Genomic DNA, 19,743 nt, shown 5'->3' with positions numbered 1-19,743 from the left:
TTACAAGCCAGAGAAAGGACCATGAAAACAACCCCCTGGAGTACTTGCAATCGATAATTGCCCCCGTTCTTCAGAGAGCATCAGCCTTCAGCACTTCCTGGTGGTCACTAATGGCAGCAAAGACATGCAGAAAGGGAAACTTTAAACAATGATGCGTCCAGGTCCCAGTGGAAGACAGTGGATTAACACACCAAATTATCACCTAATTATAATCCAAGTGATTTCAGAGTGCCACAGACAGTAATGCAATACTGTCTCCTTGGGCCAGATCACAAGAAAAAAAACACTGCCCTCTGCAACCACTGCAAGACTACATGTCATGATATACCAGCCAGCACCATCCTCAGAACTTGTGTCAACAACATGCACCACGAGAGCGCCCCTGTCCCGGGTGAAACAAGTTACAGCAACGAAAAGTTACTCTTATTCCCCAGTCTTTGCTAGGACTGCTTGGCAGATTAGAGATCCACCCCAACCACTGAGATACACTGGCCTAGGAGAAAGCTACTGTGGAAAACCAGCCAAGGATCTACTACTGTAAACGTTCAGAGGTTTTTTCCCCCTTGTGATAAATTTCAGAGGGAAACTTAAGACCAGACTCTAGGAAAAGGCAGTGACCACCCATCCTGTTTGTTTAGTCTTTATACCGGGACGAAAGTATCCACTCAATTTTAAGAGATGAAGGGTTTTTTTGCAAAATTAATAATTTCTTGCAGCTCAAACAGCTTTTATTTGTCATCAGAAACAATATAAAACAATAAAACCTTAATGTACCAGGAGAGAGAAAATATTTACCTTGCACTGAGTAAACTTTTCCCAGGGTGCAGGCACAACTGTTAACAGAAGGAAATGTTAAGAGACATGGTAGAAGCTGTTTGCAACTATACACCTCAAAGCCAAAAGGGATATGAAACTGGATCTCTTCCCTTCAGGAGTAAAGAAAAATTGTCACAAAGAACCACTAATCATTTATTAAAGAGAGTATGATACCACAGGGAAACAAAACAAAACCTGAAATAATCTAGATGCAGACATTTCTAGAGATTCAAGAGAAACCAGGTAACAGTAGAGGGAAGACAGCTCTCCTTTATTATCTTGAATTCAATTCTGCTTATCAGCATCATCATTACAGCTAAAAGTGCAAAGATTTTAATACATTTCAGGTCTTATTCAATTTCCATCGAAGTATCCAAATAGACTCCAGTAATGTTGTATCAGATTTCTGTGGGCTCTTCCAATCGGCGAGCTAAACACTCCTTTAAGAACTAAATGAATTCAGCTTTCTCAGCGTTGTGAGGAAAAGCCCTGGCTGCTTGCCCTTTCTGTGACTCAGACACACTTGGCCCAGCCATGAGATGGGCTGCATTCCCTCTGCTCCCACTGAAGTCAAGGGCATCTCTGAGGCTCCGCATGCCGAAAACCAGGCTGCCTGCCACAGGGGCCAAAGCCAAGCTGCCAGCTAATAAATGCACAAACCCTGGGAGGACAGAAAGTGTGAAGGCAAAGCCCGTGGCTCAGAATGGGCAGCCCTGCATCATTTTCTGGGCATGGAAGTCCTGCTGTACCAGTAGGCACATTTCTCCATCTCATCCTGGGACCCGCGTGTCTAATTTGGGTTGATGCAGGATGGTGCACACAGAATCAGCCTCCGCTGGAAAATGTGGGCCATCACATAATGGTTTATTACTATTTCATTATCTTCAGATTCTGTTCAGCCTGCAATAGCTCCTAAATAAATTCAACATTTTGCAGATCTTGTTCCTGTATTACTCCCTGTTTTTAAAATATTCTTCTTCCATTGTCTAGAAAATATTTATACAGAATGCTAACATTTTGGGCATCTGAAGAGTGATTTATCTCAGGTTTATAAAGCCCTTCACCAGCTAGAATTAAGTAAATCCCTGGACACCATACAGGTAAGTGCCAGTAACAGCCATCCCTAATTCCAATAATCTAGAAGTACTTCTGGAGTAATCAGTAAATTCTTGTTAGACAAACCACACCCTTGTCTGTAGAGCAAGGGCCAGAATCGTGGGCTTTCCACTGGTGAAAGTCTCAGCCTTTCAGCCTAAATGAGAAAAGGCACTAAGGGCAGACCCTGCAGACTGTACAGACAAAGCCTGTGCCACACAGAGCACACCCTCGGCATCAGAAGCTGAACGCAGCTAACCTGAGCCAGCCAGAGCACAGGCACCAGTCTGCAAAGCGCTTACAAATTAGGAAATCTGTGCTCAGAGATCAAATTATCCTTCCAACTTGCCCTAATAAATCTATGGATGCAAAAATGATATAAATTAACAAACATGCCACCACCTGTCCCTGATATACACCTCGAGAGCCCAAACTCCTCCTCTTGCAGCCCAGCATTCACCACTAGCAGTTGTAAGGTCCCCAGCTAAGCAAAACAACTGGAATGCCCTGGTTCTGCCCCCTGCACACACAGCACCTAATACATCAAAATCTATATTCTGAATTGAATTGTACAAATCATCTCCTGTACTCCAGGGAATAGCAATCACTGTCAGTTGAAAACAGTGACAGCAAAATCATCTTTTGCCTTAGTGTACTGCTGCACATGTTCACCTTCATATTCTGACATTTAAATACTTGCCGACAGGTCTAGGGGCAAGTGCACCTGGCCCACATTCCTCACTGAATACTCTCCTGCTATGTACATTGATCGCATCCCCTCTGCATGTTTGCAGCCCCTGACCCTGATCCCCTGATCCTCACCTACATCTCTTAGACGCTGATGTCTTTCAAAAAATTAATTCTATTATTGACATCTCCATAATTTCTTAATGAGAGCTAAAGCCTTTCAAGCAGCCTTCAGTGCCCAAATCAAATCCAAAAATCAGAAGGATTTTTCCCATCCTGCCTCCCTGTGCAGGAGCACAGGAGGAAATGCCAAGAATCAGATGTTCTCTTCTGCTCTGTAACTGACTTATCATGGGGACTCTGGCCAATTGCATAATTACAATGTGCCTCAATTCTCTCATTTCTCAGTGGCTACAATTATAGTGAAACAAATCCATGGGCACCTGGGACTGACCCTGTGCTTCAGATTCTGCCCCCCTGAAAGCATCTGACAGGCATAGGCCATGCTCATGGGAAAGCCAAGGTCTCTGACAGGAACTGGTCATGAATTTTTCAGCAAGTTACATGTCACTGGCTTGAAAGAGAATCTTTCCATGGGAATATGCTACTGTTCTGGAAGGCTTCATCAGAAGGATGTGTCTCTGGACAAAACAGAGAGGGAAGAGCATTTCTGTTCTCTCAGAGAGCAGCTAAAGAAAGCATAGAATTGGGGCTGGGAAACCTGGGCTCAATGCAGGCACCAGCACTGCAGGTGCAAGGCAGATTCCCCAGAACAATTTTTCCACTCCTTCATGAAAACTTAATAGCATTTCTTCCACTCCCACTCTTTTCTGAAAAGCTTTAAAATATCCTGGTTCCAGGGAGACATCAAAGACAAAACCACTTCCTACCCACCCTTACAACAGGAAGAGTTCAGGTTCCACTTACCTGTGAGTGGTGCTGTGTATACATAGTTACCAGGGTATCACAAGATGAGTTGTTGAGAGTCCAAGGATGTCAGATCTCCAGTCAACCTCCCTCCAACAAAGAACCAACCTCCTGGCCACCTCCTAGGGATTCTGTGCAAATTATTAATTCATTAATGACTGGTGAGTGCTTAGAAAAGGTAGAAAGGGAGGGACTGCTGTTATGTCCCATTATTATCGTGGCTATCTGACATACATGCCACAGGCAACTTGGATCTATCCTTCGTAGGAATCTGTGATGCTGGATTCAAGACAAATCAGTTCCTCCAAGCACAACATGTGAGTTATAAAAAGTGAACAATGATCTTGGCCTAGAACCTTTTAAGAGAGCTCTGGAGATGGGCACAGGGCCACACGCTCTTAACATGCAAAGGCAGCCATGTGACATTGCTGTGTCCCGTGAGACTGTTTGAAGCAGCCCTTCTGCCAAAAGCTCCTGTTCACCCAGAGATGCTGGCAGAAAGGAAGATGTCTCTGTGCTAAACCATTTCTATACAGCATCTGCTGACTTAAAGTGCCACCAAAGGCATTTGGGATAACTTTCCTACTCCACAGCAACAAATGCTGAGGCAGACATTTTTGCAACTTGGCTCTAAGGATGGTAACTCCCACCAGAGGGGAGGACCACCAGGACTTTGATCTACTGGAGCTCGTCAGCCTTTCCTTCAGCTCTTTCACCCAACTGACAACACAGAACACACTGGCCAGACTCTCCCTGGAAAATTACTTACTATAATCTAAACTGCAATGCCAACACATCTAAATGCTGGCCCAACTCTTTCAGCAGCCAGTACTACTTAGTTTGACAATCGCATTGCACAAAATGGATCAAAGCAAAGGCTGGAATTTGCACAAGCACGTTTACACTGGCTGTCTACACCACTCAAAGCAGAGCATTTATAAGTGAAACAGGCTGATCCCATTTTTCTGACAAGCCCAGAACTTCCTTTCAGTACCTAAATGGGCTACAAGAGAGCTGGAGAGAGATGTTTTACAAGGACATGTAGTCATAGGAGAAGAAAGAATGGCTTCAAACTGATAGAAAGCAGGTTTAGATTAGATGTTAGGAAGACATTTTTTACTGTGAGGGTAGTGAGGCCCTGGCACAGGCTGCCCAGAGAAGCTGTGGCTGCCTCATCCCTGGGACTGTTCAAGGTCAGGCTGGATGGGACCCTGAGCAACCTGGTCTAGTGGAAGGTCTCCCATGGCAGGGAGGTTGGAACTGGATGGTCTTTAAGGTCCCTTCTAACCCAAACCATTCTATGATTCCACAATGATTCCTCCTCCCACACTGACAGCACAGATTACCTTTAATTCTTTGTAAGACAAAAGAAACATCTACTCTGCTGCCAAAGCTGTGCTTGCAGTTCTGAAAGGTGCTCCCAAGTTTGCTTTTCCAGCAGGCACATCAGCACAAGACACAAGTGCCCTGTTGAGCAGCTGGCCCACGCTGACTTCCATGGAGAAGCTGGAGGAGAGATGTACTCCCCTCTAGCTGCAGCATCACCATTTGCCCCAGCAGAGAACACTGCAGTTGTTCTGGTGCCCCAGGAACTACACACCTCTACTCTTTACTCACCTACCCTCAGTAGAAATTTGCTTTGATGGCTTGCTGGCAACAGCTGTCAAAAAAATCAATTTATGTGTATGTATGTGCAGACATCAAAAATTAGTGTTTATCACTCAGCTTTCTCACTAATCTCCTTTTTACCAAACTCTGTGGATGTACAGTAATGTCACATTAAAAGGACTCGGCAAGATGATCAGTGCAGGCAGAGTGCAACACCTTTACTTCTAGGTGTGCAATTGCCTACAATTTCTGATAATGCACCTTCCCAAAGGCTTTGGCAAAATATATGTTTGCATTGCAGAACATCAAGAGACCATGAGGCAATAAATTCTCCTCTCCATCCTGCCTTCCAAGAGATAAACAACTTGGCAAGTTGAGTGATAAAGAACCAATACAATTATGTGTCATTAGGCTGTAACTAATAGTGGTAGAGAATGGATAAAGGCCTGCTGATTAGAAACGCTATCAAGGAAACTCTAAGATGTGGCATTAAGGCACACATTGAAAATAGAATGCATTTCATGCTTCTCCTAGAAATACTTGATTTTATTTCAAGCCACCACCTCTTGTTGTTTTACTTGGCATGAGCACTTTCTACCATAAAAAGTTCTTTCTTCCATTAAGGATTTTATGAAGGAATCAACAAATAGCATCTACCAACAGAGAGCCTCCATGTCCTCCTTGTCAAAACAAAGCTCTTCTCACTCTTCCTTCAGAAAGACATACCAGCCTGATCAGAAACACTGCCAGACCTCACTGTGCAGCTCATTTGCTCCTCGTGTAAGGCCTCCATCCGAATCCATATCTGGACTTCCCTGGGACAAAATTTCTGTGCTAAACATTTTATCCATAAATTTTAAAAGAATATGATGGGATTCAGTAATTCAACAGAGAAATTACTGCCAGTTTCAGCTGCATAGGGAAGGCAGTGCTCAGCTCCCATGGGAATCCCGCTCCAGTTGCATGAGCCTCACCATCCACGTGGGAAGCAAATACTTCTACTCATCTTCCAAGCAGAAGCTACTTAGACTTACTGAGCACATATGCCTGCACATTACCTTCAGGGCCTGGCCAAGATTAACATCTTCACTACCAAGAACCCACCCAAATTCATGAAGCATTCCATATTTTTAACAGGTTGCCCAGAAAAGTGGATGTCCCAATCCTGGAAGCGTTCAAGGACAGGTTGGTTGGGACTCTGAGCAAGCTGCTCTCCTGAGCAAGGGGTTGGAACCAGATGACCTTTAAGGTCCCTTCCAACCCAAGCCATTCTACGATTCTGTGATCCTACTGAGACAGCTCCTGGGGCTTCCACAGACCATTCAGGTTCTGGTTTCCAAGATCACCACAGCAGTGGTTAAACATGGTTCTGGTATTTGCAATGGAAAAACTGGGAGCTGCTGAAGGATTTGGGACTGCATTCCTTTAAGTCTGAAACAGGTTTCACATCAGATAATACAAATCTCTGATGACTTGTGAGCTGAAGAGTGAAGTTGCTCTGCCCCTTTGCCTCTGACTAGTTCCACTGATTTCTATAGCATAGAAGTCCGAGGGGAAAAAAAAGCATAAATCCTGTTCCAATCTGTCTTCTGATCCCATGAAACATTTCCATGTGGCCAGTATCTGACAAGCCTCCAAGACAGAATCTATGCCAGTTGTCTGGACTTGCACCATTCTCAGCTCAGCGAAGCCTCACAACAGTTGAAAGCTGGGCCCTTTATCAGAAGGTGACTGTTCAGCATTTCTGATGGAACTCAGCCATGATTAGCTGGGTAATCATTATACTCTTTCAGCAATTATCATCAGCACTAATATAACTTTGGCTGCTGCAAACTCTAAGAGTGTCTTGATCTAAATTACATTCAGGGGCATTATATCATAAAGTGTAACATATGATCCCAGTCTGACAAGCTGATACTGCAGACTGTGTAAATGGAGATGAATCACTTCCCAAGTCTTTGCAGAAGGTTTGTTTGCCCTCAAAGAAACAAGTTTCCATTCTTCCAAAGGCTGCATAGAGAGCAGAACCATGTATCTCTCCTCTGTCTATAAGGAAGCACCTCCAGGGTTGAAGCCCTTTTCTGAGTAACTGGCTTATGCCTGCAGTGATCTGCAAAACACCTGTCCCAAGAACTTTTGAGAAAGGAAATCTTGTGAGAGGGAAAGGACTTTGAAGGTAGCTACAGAAAGGAAGAATGTGTGCCGGAAAACAGCAGAAATCCTGACACCATGTTCCGATTGCAAATGCCATCTAGGATGTCACATCAAGGTAAGAATTGATGTGTTATTAAACATAGCTATTTTATAAACCACAATTCTGTAAATTAAATGAAAAGTTGAGGTCAGACCACATAATTGCAGGCAGAATTTGGCCACTGATCATTACTTTTCGTAAGGACTGTCCTCTAGGCTAGAAGGTGTGTCACGATGCCCCAAGGTAGTTAACTCACACTAAGACAACAGTACTGACAGACTATTTTTTGCCTACAGTAATGTCAGGTACCCTCTGTGGGAGCTCTGACACAGGCTTGGAAATCCATTCAGATCCCAGAAGTTTAACTGCAAAACCATTCAACATAGGGCAAGACACACATTCTCTATATCTAAGACTTACCTGGGATGCTGGTTAGAGTTTATTTTCCCCTGCTCTCACAATTCTAACCAGTTTATATACCTAGAAATTAAAGCCAAAGGAGAGAGAGATAATGTTTTTCCCAACATCACAGGAAAACAACACAGAAAAACTGGCTTCCTCTAAAGTATCAGGCCAGAGCTGCAACTGCATTATCACTTGTTTTACTAGACCCATAATACACCACTTGTGCTGAATGGGTGCAGGGGGAATACTGCTCAAACTGAACAAGAGCATGGCTGAGTTCCTTGAGTTGAGGAGAACCAGCTTTCTGGAATGCCACCAGCACAAGCCAAATGTGGCAGTAATTCAGGCCCTACCTTCTGCGTTCAGAGTGTGAGGCTCAGACATTAACACAGAAATGCAGCTCCACAGGCTGCGGGATCCTGGGTACCAGAAATTCTGCTCAGTGCCGAGTCTCAGGCAAAGCACACGGAAGGGAGCGCCCAGAGGAACAGTCTCTAAGATGTGGTTCCAGCATCCACAGCTGGCCTAAATTTTACTCCATGCCAGGAAACAGCTCCTTTCTCACAGATGGCTGCTGTTACAGAGCACTGACACCCACCACAGAGAAACTGGGCAAGCAATATTAATAGCATCAATGAGAAAATTAGGAACCCACATCAAAGCACTGAGAGTTGTTTCTCTAATATTTGGCTTTAAAACTAAGTGCAAAAAGAAAGGTATTACACTCAGCTAAGCATGTTTAGAGGACTTTCCTTTTAAGATGTGATTCTGCAGCTTTTGAACACACACACATGCAAAATGACCCCTTAAGGATGGGGGAAAGCTGCTGTCACCTATAACTCAGCAAATCACAAGTTATATGAAGAAATAAAAATCAATGCTGCTCTGAAATTTAGCGTGGCAGAAAAAAGAAGTCAAAACTATCATAATAAATGGCTGCTGGAAAGTCAGTCAATGGACAGTGCTGCTGTGACCATGTTTTTTCTCAAACATGGTCATTCCCTTGGAATTTGAGTCCAAAGATTATTATCTGCCCTGCACTGAATACAGCACACACAAACCAATAATGCAAATAAATCAGTACGCACTCATCTGCTAGAATTTTTCTAGTAATAGAAAATGATAAAAGAGCATAATCAATTAATCTAATTTAGAAATCTCCCCTTCTCCATTACAACACTGACACTGGACCGAACTATACAGAGCCTACCTGCATCAACAGAGTCAGCACAGATGAAACATGGATGCAAATACTGTCAGCCATGTAATCTCCATAAGAAGACCCTTGGATTTGGGGATTTAATAAATTAAGGACAAGTACAAAACATAGAACTATATATCTTGAGGATATAGTGGTTATTACTGGTGTCCCTTTTGACTGGAGCAGGGACTGCTCAGCCACAGCTAAGTCTCCACAGATGGGCACAGCCCAGTCTGAGTTCTCTGCCTGGACTCCAAGCAAATCGATGCATGTGTCTGCTCTGAGAGCTGCAAAAGCATGTGAGTGCAGCACTGTGCCCACACCAGCATGACCTGCTAGGTGTCCATCATAGTCCTGTCCTGCTGACAGCTACAGGCGTCTATCACTTCCAGCCTGGAAGACGTGCTCTATCACTGCCACAAACCTGGCATGATGCTAACAGTGAAGTCTTCATGTGATTTTAGATGTGTTTCTCTGATAGTTCTGCCACTTTAACATCCACCCACAGAGAGGACCTGACATCTTTTTAAGCAGTTTTTTGAGACACTACAACCTGATGACTCAAGTTGGTTATTTGTCTTAATCTCCAACAGACTCAGAGCTGTTCAGTAAAATAAGTATGGGCTATTTCCCCTCAGAGTAGGTGAAAGATGGAATCAACAACTAATACATCTGCTCTACTTTACTCTACTTTACCAGTTACCTGGTCTCATTTTGAATCAAACCCCGTCTGTCTTCTGCTTCAGCCTGTCTTACACATGTGCAGCCTCCCTGCTTTCACTGGCACTCAGGCCAGACAGTCTGAAATTACATCACGGGCATCTTGCTGCAGCTTAGATGGCATCACCTCAGGTTACATAGGACTGGGAGAGACCCACTGAGTCACCAAGTACAGCCCCTGCTGTCCAGGCAACCACGTCATCTAATCCCTTTGTAAGTGAATCAAAAATAGTTATGAACCATATCTCACTGGGCACACCCCAGGCTAGCCATGAATGACATATTGTGGTGTAAACTGACTCGGGAAAAAGTATACAGACACATCCAAGACAAATTAGAAAGTGCAACAAGCAGGGAGGCAGCTTAGTCTAATGGCCAGGGAATGGGACAGGCAGCAAGATGGCTGGGCCCTGCTGCTGGCTCCTGTTCTTCCCTATTCCACCCACAGTGCCATTGCTCCATCCCTCAGGTTCCTCTAGGCTAAGACCAAGATAACAACATTGTCCCTCCTTCCTTCGCAGATTGCTTTCAGCACTACAGACAAAAAGAGGGACACAAGAACTAACTATTTTTATCCACTTAATCTCCCCAGCAGGTTTTTAAAGCCCATATTAAAGCCCTCCTTTGCAATTCAGTCTGTGGATAATTTGCTACCTGCATCTCCATGAAGTTTAACCTGTCATAGCCTAGCAAAGGTGTAATTTCATCCCCAGGCTCTTCTGACTTGAGACTGTGGAGCTTCTCTTTGTGGATAAAGTATCAAAGCAATAGCTCTGAGACAACAGCCCTTTTGCATCTCACAACCCATGTATTATCCTCTCTAAACATAGTTTAACAGGCCAGAATCAAAACTTTTTCTCTCCCCTCATGTCTCCTCCCCACCATGCACACTTTAAGAAAGAGCAAGCACAGATAAGAGCAGCAGACAGAGACATAGAGAGAGGATGGTTTATCCCACAGACAGAGGATTACTGCATCATGATGTAATGACCTTGTTCAGGAAAGAAAAAGGTTAGTTATACGACAGCCTGAGTTGTAAAAATACCAAGTTCTTTTCAAAACGGGGTAGAATAATGTCCATTTAAAGTTATGCTGAAGAAAACATAAAACACTTGTCCAGTGAACTGGAGAGAGAAAGAGCACAGCCCAACTGGCCTGGATACAACCCCTCTCCAGACACATGTAACACACTGAATCAAACAAGCAGGGGTGTTCCTCAGCTAAGTATGCAAGGAAAGGAGATGCCATGCTGCTTTCTCTGTTTTTGTATCTTCAAACATCCAAGAGTCCTTTCTGTACCCTACAAAGGTGCATGGCAAAAAGAGCCATTTCTGTGATTCACTTCAGCTGCAAAATGCTACACAGCCAACTGTTCCATTTGCCCCTTGTGAAGACTTTGCATTTGTACCTATTTTTTTCTACCTCAGAACAACTGGAGGGAGGAAGGCCACATGCTGCCTGCATATGAAGCAATCCCATGAAAAAAACAACTCAAGGCCAGGCTTATTCTCTCTTTTCAGGCAACATTTAATGAAGCTTTGGCCATGACTAAAACTCCAAGGCTGAGTTAATCACATTTGTAACTACAGGTTCCTCAAAGGGACTTGTTTCTAATGAATTTTCAAATGCTATGAAACTAATAGGTATGGTATTTACCACTGAAAACACTGTAAAAGGACACTGATGCTACTGCCCCAGTACAGCACACTTATTTCACGGCACTGTTGATATTCTGCTTAAGTGAAGCGTATGTTATTAAAGCCAATATTTACCAACAGATACTACAGTTGTGAAAGTAATATAGTCCTTCCATGTAAAAATAGGCTTCCAACAGGAAATACAAGGCATTTGGCAAGTCTTAGTCCACCAAGGGCAATTGCTCCATGTCCTGTTTCCAGGACAAGAAAGCCTCCAGTTACTCCATATACTTCCAGTGGTGAATGCTGAGCTTGTCTGGTAAGTTTTCTGAGCCCAGTGGAAATCCTAGACCAGACACAGAAAGCTCTGAGTCTGAATTGGCACCAGATGCTTTAGAAAACAAGTGATTTTCATTTTGTTACAGGAATATGAGAAGGCCAAAATGCTTTATTTGTCAGCACAGGAACAGCCACTCATCTAAGTGCATGAATATTCTGTTGAAGTTGTTATAAAATCAGACTCTTCCAAGGAAACCCTGCACTGAGTAACAGTGCCATGTGCCAACTTACAGTGCTCTCTACACGTGTATGAGACAGGAAATTTATTTTCTATAGCAGACGAACAGCAATGACAGCCTTCAGACTAGAGTATGGAATATCATTTGCAGCAAATTCCAGCCTCTCAAGGAGCAGCCTACAGTATCTCCCTACTAGCTCAAAGACTCCATACAAAGGCCAACTCAACCTCATGCGTCTACTGCAGTGTTTCTTCTCAATTAACTAAGGAAAAGTGTATTAGCCATACATCAAAACTGCATTGCAGCTAGAGCTGCCAATTATTTATGGCAAAAGGGAGGCTGATTCATCCGACTGTATGTGGGCCTTGGCTGGAGTTTTCCCAAAATGCAACAAGAAAAGAAGAAAACCTCAGTGAATCTCCCCCTCATTCCCACTCCTTCCTCCCCCACAAATCACAGTCAAGAGGCCTGCGCTTGCAAAAGCAGCATTTCCTGGAGGATTCTTTCTGCAAATCACTCCTTTTCTAAATTCAGACAAAACACACAACTCAAAATCCATTTGCATATGATATATACGCATACAAGGACACCCCGCCCAAACACTTGGAAGCAAAACGCAATGTAAAGGGGTCTAAAGCACCTTTAAATCCCCAGTCCCCAGGGATCCCTACATCTTCCACTCCAAATCTCACGGTGTTCTGTGGCCACCTGCGTAGCGTGCAATGGCCACCTGACAACACTCGGCTTGGCACCAGCCTGCAACAGCTGAGCAGGGGCTGGGGGGCCTTGTATTTCTGCTCACAGCAATCACAGAACAGAACATTTCTGCTAAGCACAAGCACATCCTGAATCCAGACCTTTTCACAAGCTTCCTGTGTCAGATGCATTTAACACCTAACATATCACCAGTAGCAATTCTCCATCCAACATGTCGCTCCTTCACTCTGTGTGTTTCAAATGAGCCTTGTGGCCTCAGGGTGCCAGGGCTCTTCTCTCCCTGGCACTGCTGGATGGAAATTGTTCTCATTAGTTGCCACGGACCCATTTAGGCACCTACTAGCCTAGGTTTTCAAGGTCCCCAGCCACACCAACACCACTATTCCCCATGGTGAGTTCAGGACACAAAACTTCAATCATGTTTGCTTCTAACTGCTATCTTCCACTGGTCTGACAGTACCCTACCAATGACCTTGGGCATCTGACTTCATCCTTTTGTTTCCAGTGTGTTTGACACGAGTCAACCTGGCACCCAGCCCCCCTGGAGCAGTCAGACCCTGCCTTAACACATCTCTGCTTTTTATCCAGGCCTGACTTTTAGCCATTTATTGTTAATCTTTAAAACAGCTTTCACAGAAAATATGCTTTGAGATCCTCAGAGTGCAGAAAAATGCTTGAAGCATGCACCTACTGCTCACTGCCTTCTGGCACCAACATTCAAAATTCCAGTCAGCACAGGAGGGAGCCTGAGCTGCCCTTTCCATGGCAGGGGGGGATCTGCAGTCAGACACAGCCAGCTCCATGGATCACAATGCAATGCCTCCTCAATGATGCAGGGTAGACCAGTGCCAAGGTATCTTCTGCCTAATGACTCCACCAAAAAAAGCCATCAGTCTGATGAGAACTTGTGCTTTAGAGGTTGTTGGATTATGCAAGAGCACAGTTTTTCCTCTCCTTGCCCAAAAGCCAGTCCAGTTATGGGTTAATTTTGGGATTATGTTTACCAGACTGTTTGTGGGTACATACACTGACAGCTATGTGTAATTCCCGTTCCAGTACGCAAGCAATTACACTCAGGATAAGCACTGCAATAGATGCAGTCCTCAAACAGAGAGTCACACATGTTCAGGTGTGCCCATGAGGCCAGGCTCTGCCATTCTTCTGGGATCAGCAATGCAAACGACATGAAATGCAACTCAAAAAGTACTCAAGATTAAGGTAACAGACCTCTTGTGTCACGTGTGGGCCTGGGAACTTCATCCATGTGCTGTTGTGTCCACTAAGTGAGAGGAAAGAGAGCTTACCAAATCAAGGACTTAGAACTGGAAAACTACCTTGTAACCAGATTCATATTGCTTCTCCTTACTACATGAAAGAGACTGGCATTTACCCCAAGTGTCCAGAGTGCTCCACAGACCACGGGAGAAGACAGAGCATGCCCTGAAGAAAAGGTTGCTCAAAAGTTCTGTTTGCATTACAAGTTGGGGCATATAAAGCCCCCTAACTAGATGCTCTGTGGACTATTTACTTCAGAAACACACAAAGGTAGCAGAAGTTCTAGCATTTCAGTATCACTATAGCTTTTAAGAAGGGTCCAGGACACAACTTCTGTTTGTGAACTGTCAATATACTGCAGAAGACTCCAGTCTCAGCTTACTCCTTCTGAAGCACTAAACATTATTCATTAATGCCACTAAAAAGGAGGATTCTGCATTCCCCCAATGCAAGAAGAAGTGGAGAGAGAACAAGAGCATGGAGAGAAGGTGTGGTACAGGATGTGGGACAGAAATGAAGGGAGAAGACTGTCCCCACAGACTACCACTCTAGATACCTCCAAATATTAGCCAACCTCTTTCTGGTCATGCATCCTACAAAGTGCAAGGTGCCTTCCTCAAAAAGAAACAAACCAGGGAGCAAATTCTGTCTGCTTTAGTCTTTTTTCTTGCTAGAAATCTCACTTCTTCCCAGCTTGAATTCTCTGGAACGAAGAGAGGAGATTCATAGCACAGCACAGCTAATGTAGACCACATCTGTAGGAAATAAATAACCAGGATGCCAACCTGATCTGGCTAGGCTTGCTAAAAAGATCAAACGCGGATGTAAGCATCTCTTTTCTGGAGCAGGCATCGTTTCAGTTGTTGAAATATTCATGCACCAATAGGAGCTGTGGTATCAATGTCTGTCCCTGATACAAACAAACCTGAGCTCAAAGCATGACAATCTGTGTTGTGCAGAGCAGAATCACAATTAAAAGCATTTCCCAAGCCTCCATTTCTGCATGCACACATCTGACAGCTCTTCTGGTGACACATCAAGAGCATCCCAAATCCAAGTCCACAATCTTCTGCCTGTGAGGGCAGGAGACATTAAAAATAGTTTTAGCAAATGCCCAGGATTTTAATTGTGTGCCTTCAGTTTTTCCCTCTCAGATTTACCATGCACCAGCAGCCCTGTGGTTCATCTGGGGAATGGCTGGATGCACCTGATAAATATGAGCTGGCATCTGGGCACTGCAGGTTGAATCTAGACTCTCTGCAGGGAAGCGCCTCGAAAATTTCTGATCTGGAGGATCTTCTCCTTCACAATAGCGAATAGAGAAGGAGGAGACAGAAAATGGAAAACATTAGGCCTTTCAGTCCCCTCGAGAGACACAGAGAAGTACTTTCCAGTGCCCTTTCTAAATAAAGGAAACTAATTTTTTGATGCCAGCAAATGGACAAAGACTGGTGGGGGGGCACAGCTGCTGCCCCTTCAACAAAACTGTCTGGAGAAATGAGCCCACTCAGGTGACATGGCAAGAAAATGTTTTGGTACTCCCCTTGTCACATGCACCCAACTGTGCATACACCCTGCAGAGCAACACTGAGCCTGCTAAGGTGCCAGAGCATTTTCAGCACTTGAGGATTAGAAAGGAAATGAGAATGGCCCAGCTCTGGAGTTTGTGCCGTACTGCAATGTCAAAGTGGCAGTTTGTTTCAGGCTTATGGGGATCTACAGCTGGACAAAAATGATACTGCAGTACCTTGAGTTGTGGCAAAGCCAAGCACATGTATGAGCAGCAAGCTGGACCACAGCACGGAGCTCACTGGTCCATGTGCCAGGTGTCACCTTCAGAAGTCAAGGGGTCACATCCAAATCCTTGTTTCCATTCCCTAGAAAGCACACTTTTGCCATCGGGACAATAAAGAAACATGAAATTACCCAAAGATTCCTTGCGCATGTTTTGGATCCAAATTGCCTTAATTTGCTTCTGATGGCAATAAAACAGTACACATGACCAGAGCAGAGCAAAGGATGTGTATCCAACCTTCACTTTGCTGTTCCCCATCTTTATGAGCCTTACAGTGCTGTATCAGAGCACCTGTACCACACCGAGCCCCAAACCCAGCATGAGGAGGCACTGAAAACTATTCCAACTGTGGAACTGGCAGCAAAGACTCCAGGGCAGAGATGTGCTTTGCTCTGCATCACTAAAGACTCAGTCACATCTGTCAGTACACTACGAGATAAGCAACTGACAATAAAACTAATGCTGGGAAATGAGCACACTGAATATATAACAACACTATTTTACCCTTGAATACTTAATGCACACAGTCATAACGATAAGTCTTTAGAGCAAAACAAAGCAATGTTCATGGCAGAGGTTCCCCAACTGAGCAGGACATGCCCCTGTTTAAGCAAGTCTGCCTCTGGAGGGGATGGATGATTCAAGACTGGACATCAGGGTATCTGGAGGGGCACCTAGCCCAGTGCTCTAAGAGCCAGACTTGCAGGTAGGGCTGGTGCCACATGCTGACACAAAGATCCTCCCAGTCCAGGAGCCAATGACCTGGAGCGCTTGTAGGCCTGACTGTCCCCTGCCCAAGTCTTCCTGGGGTCAAGAGCTCCAGAAGGTGGGGACAGGAGACTGCATCAAGAACATCCCAGCTTCCTGGATGCCTGTCAGTGGGACTGACAAGGCAGATGCCATGGTGCTTGCCCAGAGCAAGGTGCACCCACCTGCCACATCCCACAATGCCTGAAGCAGTGAGTGGCACCTTGCAGCCCAATTCCCTGTCTCAGAAAACCCAGGAAGCCAGCTCATGAGCAATGCACTGTCAGAGCTAAGTTGGAGCAGTGCAATTGAACATGCAAAATGAAAAGTCCTTTGGCTATCTCCAACAAAGCACAGTGATACACTTGCTTTTCACTGCATGCAAGCCACAGCTGCTGATGTTCACCTGGAAAAAGTCTCCAGAACTCCAAGCACTGAAACTATTCACTAGCAAAACACAGATATTTTTGTAATATTTTTCCACTATAAAATTACTGCTAGGAGCAGGAGACAACCAGCAACAGCAGGTCTGAGATAAGACATTCACATCAGTGTCTCTACCTGTGCTGACCCAGCCCCAATGAAACCTACCAATTACCACTCAGCCTAATGCCATTCCTCAAGTAACATGAAAATCAAAGCCAACATAAAAGAAGATACGCAAGCTCAACTATTTGTGTCTGAAAGGTAAAAGGCAAAATAGAGCTGCAGGGAGAAAATGCTAGCTAAACACAAAATAGCACTGATGAGTGAAAAGGTTTATTTCTGCAGGTGAAAGTTAATTCACGTTCCTCTTTCCCTTTCTACTGCTGCCCTCCCCACTAAGTTCCTGGGAGAAAAGCTTCAAGGACCTTTGGCATGAGCAAAGGATGGTAATGAAAGAGGAAGATCACAGTGGGCTCCTGCCTGCCCACTGTGTAGCACAGCAAGGAACAGAAATCAGTACTCAAGCCAGAGAGGCACAAAGTGACAGCACTGTTAATGTCCCAAAGTCACAGGGAGTCCAACCAGAGCGGCAGCGGAAGCCAAATCTGGCAACATCCCCCCTGAGACCAGTTCTGTGCAGACATGGCTAAAATGAAGGAGGAGTTGTAGGCATATCTGAAAGACCTTGAGAATCCCAGCTGGTTTTGATCCCAGAACACTGTCAGCTCCAAGGACGCTTGGACCCATAGTCACAATTAAAGTATTAAAAGAAAAAGAGAAGAAAGCTTCAGGCAAAGGGAACAGGAAGTGAAAGTGGGACTCTCCCCACAAACCAGCTCTCCTCTAGGAGCAAATGCTGCCAGGCCAGAAGATGGCTAACACAAGAGCTGGGTTTGTTATGACCAACAATATGTTGCAGAGATTAATGTGTCTCACCTATCCCTGTAACTGTATGTACAAAACCTGCAAAGAAATATGGAGGGTTGGAGGAAGACAACCTCTTGTGCCCAATTTTGTTTTTCCAGACCTTGTGAGTCGGCTCAAGACACACAGGACAATCTGGACTCCAACTTCCACACATTTTCTGAGTTTTGGTCAGATTTTTACAGAGAAATTGCCCAGTCAACAGTCTGCCTGGAAATGTAAAGTTCTCCTCCCTGTAGTGAGCAGCAAAATGCTCACGAACTTCCAGAAAATCCTCCTACAGAGTTTCGCTGGGCTTGTTGGTTTAGAGGGCACAAAGACCCCATTAGTCCCTACAAAAAGCCAGCATGCTTGTGCTAAAGCCCTGAGGTGAATAAGGCCCAAGCCCAGGGCCTGTGACAACCAAAGCAGCTCACCCTGGATATTGAGTCCTGCAGCCCTGCTGTTACAGCTGCCTCCGAAACTGTTGCTGCTGCAAGCAGTGGCCCATGAGGCCTGAAACTTAATACCGTAACAGGAGCTCAAGCTCACAGGAGCTACTGAGACTTACTTTTAGTTATCCAGAGTCACTCAGTTAAGAAATGCCATCCATGCAGATCTTGGTTCAGAATACAACCTCCTCTGCAGCCCAGAGGCAGCTGCCTGCAGCCCCCCACCTATGAAGCCAGCCAGCCCCCAGCCCCAGCCCCCTGCACCATGCCTGCCACCAGCTCCTCTGCCCAGTTCCATGCTCAAGGAATGCAGCTCCAACCCATGCAGCTCCATACAGCCACAAATATCACCCTCTGTAACCAGCCTGTGCTCACGGCAGAAAACCCGGCTCAAGTCAATCCCTCCCCTCCATGCACGTAACCTGCCACGGCAACCTTTGCTCCCTGGCCTCGAACAACCCACCAGTCCATGTCCCAGACCTTCAACCCATTACCCCCGACCCCTAATTTACTCTGTATTCTGCTCACATCGTTGGGTAACCTGTGACTGGAAGCCCGAGGCTCCTCCGCAGCCATGTGCCACGCTTCCTTCGGCACAGCGTCCTCCTCCCGGGCGGCTCCGGAGCTGTGCCCGAGCCCCCTCCTCCCCGCCTGACAGCCACAGAGAAGGTGGATTCACTCGAGAGGAGCCGGGGAAGTCGGTCTCACCACCCCTCCAGCCGCAGCGTCCTCTTCCCTCTCTCTCCCTCGGGCAGGCAGGCAGCAGCCTGGCTCCGGCCCTCCCGACAGCCCGTCCTCCTCCCCCTCCTCCTCGCTCTGAGGCGGTCCATGTCAGACCGAGAATCGCTCAGCAAAGCCCATGCTGATCTCTGGCCTCCAGGTTCCCTGTGCAAGCATCCCCGACCGTGCCCAGAAAGACAAGAGAAAGCAGCGTCCCCCCTCAGGCAGCCCAGCGCGGGGTCGGATCCGGGCAGGTGGGGCATCAGGGGCACGAGCCTTTAAGGGGGTTTGCCAAACTCTCTGCACAGACACCCAGGCTGTTCACTCCTGACACACGCTGTGCTCACCCCGCAAACGGAACGGCGCGGGGAAAGGCAAAATCCAGCCCCTCAACAACCCTCGGGGCTGCAGGCCCCCAAACAACCCCGCTCTTCCCAGCCCGGGCCCACCATCTCTTTCAGATGTTGCTCGCTTTGAAGCTATGGCTTCTCCTGCCTGAATTCCCTCAGCCTTCCACATTAAATACCTCGCTGTATTTAAAACAAGGCTCGTGTTCTGGTATCAGTGAAAACCGGATCTGAAAACTGCCTCAATGACCAGAAAAAGGGGCCACTCGTGCCGAGTGCATCCCCCCGCCGGAGGAGGGAAGCCTGGAGCGGCCAGACATCATGCTGGAGCACTTCCTCGGCTGGCTGGTGTACAAGTCTGGGACAAAGGGACAACCCAGCACAGGGACCAGCTCCAGTGTGGCATCAGACACCACCATGCATGCACAAGGAGAGACCACCCTTCCACGAACGGATTTTGGGAAAAACTTGGCAGGTGCTGCTGCACAGGTCAATCGGATGCGCGTTGCCAATAACGAGTATTAAAAAAAAAAAAAAAAAAAAAAAAAAAAAA

The 19,743-nt window shown here is 45.7% G+C and overlaps 1 protein-coding gene across 10 annotated transcripts in view; it reads right to left on the bottom strand.

The window, feature by feature from the left end:
• The window catches only part of LOC121665181 (serine/threonine-protein kinase PAK 3), a 132,184-nt gene that overhangs the window by 53,249 nt on the left and 59,192 nt on the right, over positions 1-19,743 (bottom strand). For 2 of the 10 annotated variants that reach the window (XM_042029127.1, XM_042029200.1), the window contains one exon: positions 3,526-3,656. The exons of 6 other annotated variants lie outside the window; for them this stretch is intronic. The gene's annotated coding sequence lies outside the window, so the exon portion shown is untranslated. Of the gene's footprint in view, positions 1-795; positions 834-3,525; positions 3,657-18,651; positions 18,852-19,743 lie in introns of those variants that run through there. 2 more of the 10 variants (XM_042029137.1, XM_042029151.1) reach the window with 2 other exon arrangements.

Source organism: Corvus kubaryi, unplaced genomic scaffold (genome assembly GCF_017639235.1).
Source record: "Corvus kubaryi isolate FWS band 111438036 unplaced genomic scaffold, C.kubaryi_AGA036_p1.0 130, whole genome shotgun sequence".
NCBI classification, from domain to species: Eukaryota; Metazoa; Chordata; class Aves; order Passeriformes; family Corvidae; genus Corvus; species Corvus kubaryi.
Note: the sequence above shows the minus strand (reverse complement) of the source record. Positions and strands in the feature narration are given on the sequence as shown.